Raw genomic sequence first — 6,838 nt, 5'->3', positions numbered from 1 at the left:
AGTTTAGAGAGAATGGAGACCAGCTGTTCTTTCTCTCCACAGGGAACAAGAGAAAATGGGATTAAACTACAGCGTGAGGGATTTGGGATCGAAATAAAACAGAATTTCCTAACTGCACAGGCTCTCAAACACCGAAATGTGTTTTGAAGTAAGTACGTGGACATTCGTTTTATTTTAATGCCTTTAAGAAAATAGAAAGGCACATTTTCACGATGTGATCTTACATGGACGAAGAAGACTGGACTAGATGATTTATGGTTCCTGGATTCTCTTGATCTATGAGTAAAATCTAAAAATGGGGCAGGGGGATGCTAGCTAAGAGAAGTAACTTTTTTTTTTCAGTAGTAGTTACTTTTCAAAGTCAACTTTTCTCGTGGGGACGGGCTGGCCATGTTTACCTGTATGTGAAACGTTAAACTGAATGGGACGTCATGTAATAAGGTGGGTGGGGACGGAGAATGCAGAAGCGCAATGCAGTCTTATTTCTCCTCCCACTACCATCTCTGCTATTGAGCAGTTCAAGTTTAAAGGCAGAAGTGTCCTTCCTAGTTATGTGTGGAGTTTAACATACGGATATTGATTTTTGAATCTATAAGAATCTGGTTAGGGCTGCTGGGAAACTGAACTCTCTCTTTACAGTGCTACATATACATACATATGTACGTGTATAGATATGAAATGTACATTTTTTCAAAAAAGAAGTTGCACTCTAACAAAAGCAATCCATAGTGCTCACATTTGATTAGCAGAGAGTTTTGAGTACGTGGAATTAAAAGTGGTCCAAATTCAATTATTGCTTTAAAAAATTACGACCACAGTGGATGTGGTTGTCTCCTGAAGATAATTATATTTTCCATTTCCTGGAGACAGCTTAGCGTAGCAAAAAGAACGCTGAGTTGAGTCAGAAACCCAGGGTCAGGTCTTATCTCAGTCATGAACTGGCCATTTGACCCGGACAACTCAAGTTGACCCTTCAGTATGCGTTTTTAAGGTGAAGAATAAAAAGTAAAATGAGGATACGTTAGATGATTTTCAAAGTTCTCTTGTTGGTTCTAATATGCTATCGATTATCACTACCAAAAGCTCTTCATCTCTGAGTTCAGTCTATGTCCCCACAGGATGGTAGTTTTTAACTTTGGCTGTATATTACAGTCACCCAGGGAGCTTTAAAAAAAAAATCCCAATTCCCAGGCCATATCCCACACCAATTAAATAAGAGTCTTTTGAGGAAGGACCCAGGTTATCAGTATTTTTTTAAACCCACTCAGTGGTGCACAGCCAAGGTTGAGAACTTCCTGCTTTGGGCACAACATAGGGAGAGGAACTAAAGTGATGGTCCATATTGTTTTACCTATGAACTCAAGAACTGTGTCCACCTTGACCCCGCCTATACCTTCAGGACCTAACAAAGAGTCTGGCATCTATATAGTAGGTGCTCAGGAAATCAATAACATTTTTATTTTTTTTAATGTTTTTTTCAATTGAAGTGCAATCAGTTACAATGTGTCAGTTTCTGGTGTACAGCACAATGCCCCAGTCATGCATACACCTACATATATTCATTTTCATATTCTTTTTCATTAAAAGTTATTATGAGATATTGAATATAGTTCCCTGTGCTATACTGAAGAAATTTGGTTTTTTAAAATCTACTTTTATATATGGTGGCTAACATTTGCACATCTCCAACTCCTAAATGTATCCCTTCCCACTCTTTGCCCAGGTAACTATAAAATTGTTTACTATGTCTGCAAGTCTATTTCTGTTTTGTAGATGAGTCCATTGGTGGCCTTTTTTTCTTTTTTTATATTCCACATATGAGTGAAATCATATGGTATTTTTATTTCTCTTTCTGGCTTACTTCACTTAGAATGATGATCTCTAGGTCCATCCATGTTGCTGCAAATGGCATTATTTTATTCTTTTTTATGGCTGAGTAGTATTCCATTATATAAATACACCACAAGTTCTTTATCCAGTCATCTGTCGATGGACATTTAGGTTGTTTCCATGTCTTGGCTATTGTATACAGTGCTGCTATGAACACCGGGGTGCATGTATCTTTTTGAATTAGAGTTCCCTCCAGATATATGCCCAGGAGTGGGATTGCTGGATCATGTGGTAACTCTATTTTTAGTTTTTTGAGGAATCTCCATACTGTTTTCCATAATGGCTGCACCAAACTATATTCCCACCAGCAGTGTAGGAGGGTTCCCTTTTCTCCACACCCTCTCCAGCATTTACCATTTATGGACTTTTGAATGATGGCCATTCTGACTGGCGTGAGGTGATACCTCATTGTAGTTTTGATTTGGATTTCTCTGATGATTAGTGATATTTTTTCATGTGCCTTTTGGCCATTTGTATGTCTTCACTGGAGAATTGCTTGTTTAGGTCTTCTGCCCATTTTTGGATTGGGTTGTTTGCTTTTTTGTTATTAGTGAACTTTGGTCAAGCCCTAAAAAAACAGGGTTTTTTCAAATCTGGTATCTACTTTGATCATTTTCACTTTGATCTTACTCACTGAAAGAGCTCAGTCCTCAACCTTCATTCACCAATGAAGATAAGAAAGGAAAATAAAATAATGGGCAATCCTATTGCAGTGACACTATTCAGTTATCCTTAGGCTGGATGTAAGGGAATCATCTGTTTCCATATCCTCAAGAGAAGAGGCTCTTGGAAATCTAAAGACATGCCTCCTGCAAGACTCCACACATCTAGGTGAAAATAAATAAAACAAAATGCCTGAGTATCCAAACGTGTCATTCATTCATTCAGTAGATATTTATGGAGCACTTACATTGGGCCAAACACGTCGATAAGCTATTGGAGACATTCTCAGTGAAGGTTTTATGCTACAAATAAACCTTAGTACCCTGGGCATGTTTACACGTAATGAATTGATGTTCTTCCTATGCATATGGTGTGATTTTAGTTATATAGTATCATTGGGAGAATTGAAAAAATGGTCACTAAAATAACCTTTTTGCTTTGCAGTTCAGATGACAAACTCAAGATAAGCACGCCTAGGGGGAAAATGACAAAACACAGTAGTCGTCTTTTAGACAGTATTGCCCGACAGAACTTTCTCAATGATGGAACTGTTCTCTGTCGGTGTTATTCAACACGGTGGCCACTAGGCAATGTGGCTACTGAGCCCTTGAGATGTAGCCAGTGTGCCTGGGAAATTAAACGTTTAATTTTACTTAATATTAACTCATTTAAATTGAAGTCGTCACATATGATGAGCGGATACTTGGGAGAACAAGGCAGCTCTAGAATTTCATATTCAAATGGAGGGGACTGTCACGTAAGTGATCGTAATCTGGGTGATAAACACAGAATAGGAGGTGAGCGCAGGACAATATGAACGCGCCTAGGTGCCGTCTTCTCCACCCACACGTGGTCACGGAGGGTTGGGGTGAAGGTGCCCAAAGGAAATGACTTCCTGGATGAGACCCGGGGCACAAGAGGTGGGGTCCAGAAGGGGTAGTGGAGCACCAGGTAAAAGGTTTAGGTGTGTGAGAAAGCCCAGAAGATGAAGAGGACAGTAAGAAACGGCAAAGATGGACAGCAGAAACCTACAAAAGCAGTGGGAAAGAGGTGCTTGATGAGCCCAGAGAGGAATGCGGGGGGCCAGGAACCAGGATACAAATGACCTTCAGTGTAATGATACTTACAGGGCAATGGGAAGCCAGTGAAACGTTTGAAATTGTGGAATGATACGATCAGGTCTGCGGCTTAGAGAGATTTCCCCGGCTGCTACTTGGCAGTCCGAAAGGGAGAAACTGGAGGCATGACGCAGCAGTCCAGGTGAGAAATGAGAGCTGTCTTACATAGTTGCATGAAAGATGGAAAGCAGCAAGACATACTTAAAAACAGAAAGAAGGAAACAATCAAAAAGATTTACCTGATTGGCCATGATAGGTGAAAAGAGAAAAGACAAGGCTCACACCTTGGATTCTGACTTGGGTAGATGCCGGTGCCGTTTATTGAAAAGCAACACGGGATCATTTGGAAACTGCCTCTAAATTTACATTTTCCCATCATATTAGATTGTTTGCGTCTCACGGATCCTGAAACGAGCTTTGCTGCACACTAGTGAAAACATACAAATTATGAGAGCATGCTCTTCCAAAAAATCAACACAAGTTCACAGCTGATGCAACATTGCTTTTATTGGGGGTTCAGGGGACACATGACAAAGTCTCATAAAATGTCAACAAAGTCACATTTTGTGCTTGGCTACTCTTTAAAAAAAAAAACTGTTTATTTATGAACTCACTTAATGAGAACTGTGTGAGATGGCCAACGATCCTCATTTTGAAAACAGGACGACCTGAGCCACCAGGAGGTCTACGTCCAACAGCGCCAGATAGCTGAGTGGAAATTTACAACAGCCAGCTCTGCAGGTAACTCCTAAACATCCAGACGTCTGCCCTTTAGTAGACACAGCTGAACTGACTCCTTCAAGACGGAATTGCATTTTGAACCTCTGTGCTCTCCAGCTGCCCACTTTATTAATCATTACTAAATGCCAACTGAAGGCAAAGGGGCTGGTAAGGAAGAGTGAGGTTTCCTCAATTCTAGCTTCTTATGACTGAAGTATTCTTGACTTAGTTATACGGATAAATGAGGATTAAAATAGCAAATAACCACTGATATTTTCAAAAGCACAAGGACTCTCGAAACAGTCATGTTTAAATGTACAGAGGTAGGAGCTATTACAAATATTATGCCGCGCATACAGTTGGTTAAGGAAACACGTATCAGGAGTTCTGATTTGTTTAGGTGAACTAAGAATTCCAAATAACTTAAGAAGTATCACTGAAGACATTGTACACATAACTTGGGCCATTAAGTGGTCTTTGCGGCTGGACCACTGACCATCTCTGAATCTAAAGATGTCAGTTCATAGCTAGTTACTTTTCACATTGAGGTAAGAAGTCAGAGGTACAAAGTTGAAGCAATCTACTAGGTACGAAGCTCCCTGACCACCCAGATGAGAACGTCTTCACTGATCAACGCCAAGCTCACCCTTCACTGAGGTGGGGGTGGAGTAGTTCCAAGAGCCTGTGAGGGCGTGGCTCCTGGACCTGACTCTACTCCATGGATTTATCACATCACATCTACAGAAAAGGACACTGTGATAGATGACCTTTAAGCTCTCTCCACCTGCTATTTTTATTCTCAAGCAGTTGTGATTTCATGCTGACCAAAGTGCACAGACTCATCAAAGTCTGCCCCCGCCAAAAAAAAGTCTAAAATGCTGATAAACTCTATTCCCCAATTTTTTCAGTTTCAATTATGAAAATACATTCCCTCACTCTAGCGTAATTTAGCCAGAAAACTGAAAAATTTGAGAAGATAAATAAAATAGCAACTCGTTTGCCACAGGCAAACATTAAGGAATATAGAAGTGGTAACACTGTGACATTGGTAGCAAGTTTGGTGACTGGGTGCTCTGGTTCACGGGCTTTGCAATCCCAGTTCTGAGTGTGAACCCTGGATGTGCCAGTGTGGCAAGTTACTTAATTTCACTGAGGCTCAGTTTTCTTATTGTAAAATGGGAATAATACAAACACCCACTTTGCAGGGTTGTTGTGAGGCTTAAGGGAGTTAGTACGTAAAATGCTTATAGTGAGAACGCACTAAATATAGATTGTTCTAGGTTAACAGAAAAATCACAAGTTCTCATAACATCACAAGTCACTCTCACTTGCTTTAACGGAAGAAATGCAACTGTAATTCTAGGCTGCACCTGGGGTGGGAGAGGGAACGCGTGTGTGCGAAGTCTTTACCATATACACACGTACACACCGGCACTGAAAGTCTGGGATGAAGTCAACAAGATACATGCATTCATAATTTCCTAAAATCACCATGTAGATTGCTTCTTCCCTGACTTTGTGCACAATATTGCACCCATCTAAAGGGCTCTATTTTCTCCTTCCTTTCCATTTATCTACATCTTTACCAGCCATTAAGATTCACCTTTTATTTTCCTCCTTTGGGAACTTCCCTCCCTGAACAGACCAGTTTGTCCAGGTGAAGGTGACCTCCTCCGAGCTCCTTGTTTAAATCTTTGGTTTCAGTTTGGTTTTGGTCTTAGCATCTAATGATTTGATCCGTTACTCAGCTGTTCAAAAGTTTACCCACCTCTATCTGACAAGATTAAAACTCTTCCGAGGCAGTGACTGTGTCTCACAGAAGTTTGCTTGATACAAAGAATGCTTGATTGATTGGTGTCAGTGGGATAGCATATTTCTATGCTGCATTCTGAGTTCCCACCCTTACTTTATCCTCCGGATTGCCCCGACAACTTTGTTATTTCAAAAGAACTTTATATTCCTTAGGTCATTCTTAAGATCAAATTGGGTGTGGCTAAAATCCAATCTACCTAGAGCAGGAATTTTGTTCCTTAAAACATGAACACATTTGTGCGGTTTTCTATTTTAAAAACTCGTGCGTCAATGAGCATATTCATACTAGAAAAAAAATTTTAAATGAAGGTCACACAGCATTTAAATACAAACAGAGGAATACACACGAGGAAGGGAACGTCCTTGGCTCATGAGAAATCTAGACGGCATTATGAAGTGTTTCTGTTTCTTGAAAAGATTGCATCTTGTTCTGAGATCCCATTGGCTGAAACTGCACCGTGTGGGTGTGTCGCTTAGCAGGAGAGGAGCGCAGGAGAGGTGACCACTTTCTTTGTTTCAGCTTCACAGTTGACTTGAGCGTCCATCAGTGCAGCATTCTCTGCAGTCTGTGTCCTTTCACTGGGGAGACATTCCTGAGGAGGGGGGACTATAGGACCAGCTGAAAGGAACATCAA

This window comes from Camelus ferus, chromosome 33 (genome assembly GCF_009834535.1).
Source record: "Camelus ferus isolate YT-003-E chromosome 33, BCGSAC_Cfer_1.0, whole genome shotgun sequence".
Lineage (NCBI taxonomy): Eukaryota > Metazoa > Chordata > Mammalia > Artiodactyla > Camelidae > Camelus > Camelus ferus.
Note: the sequence above shows the minus strand (reverse complement) of the source record.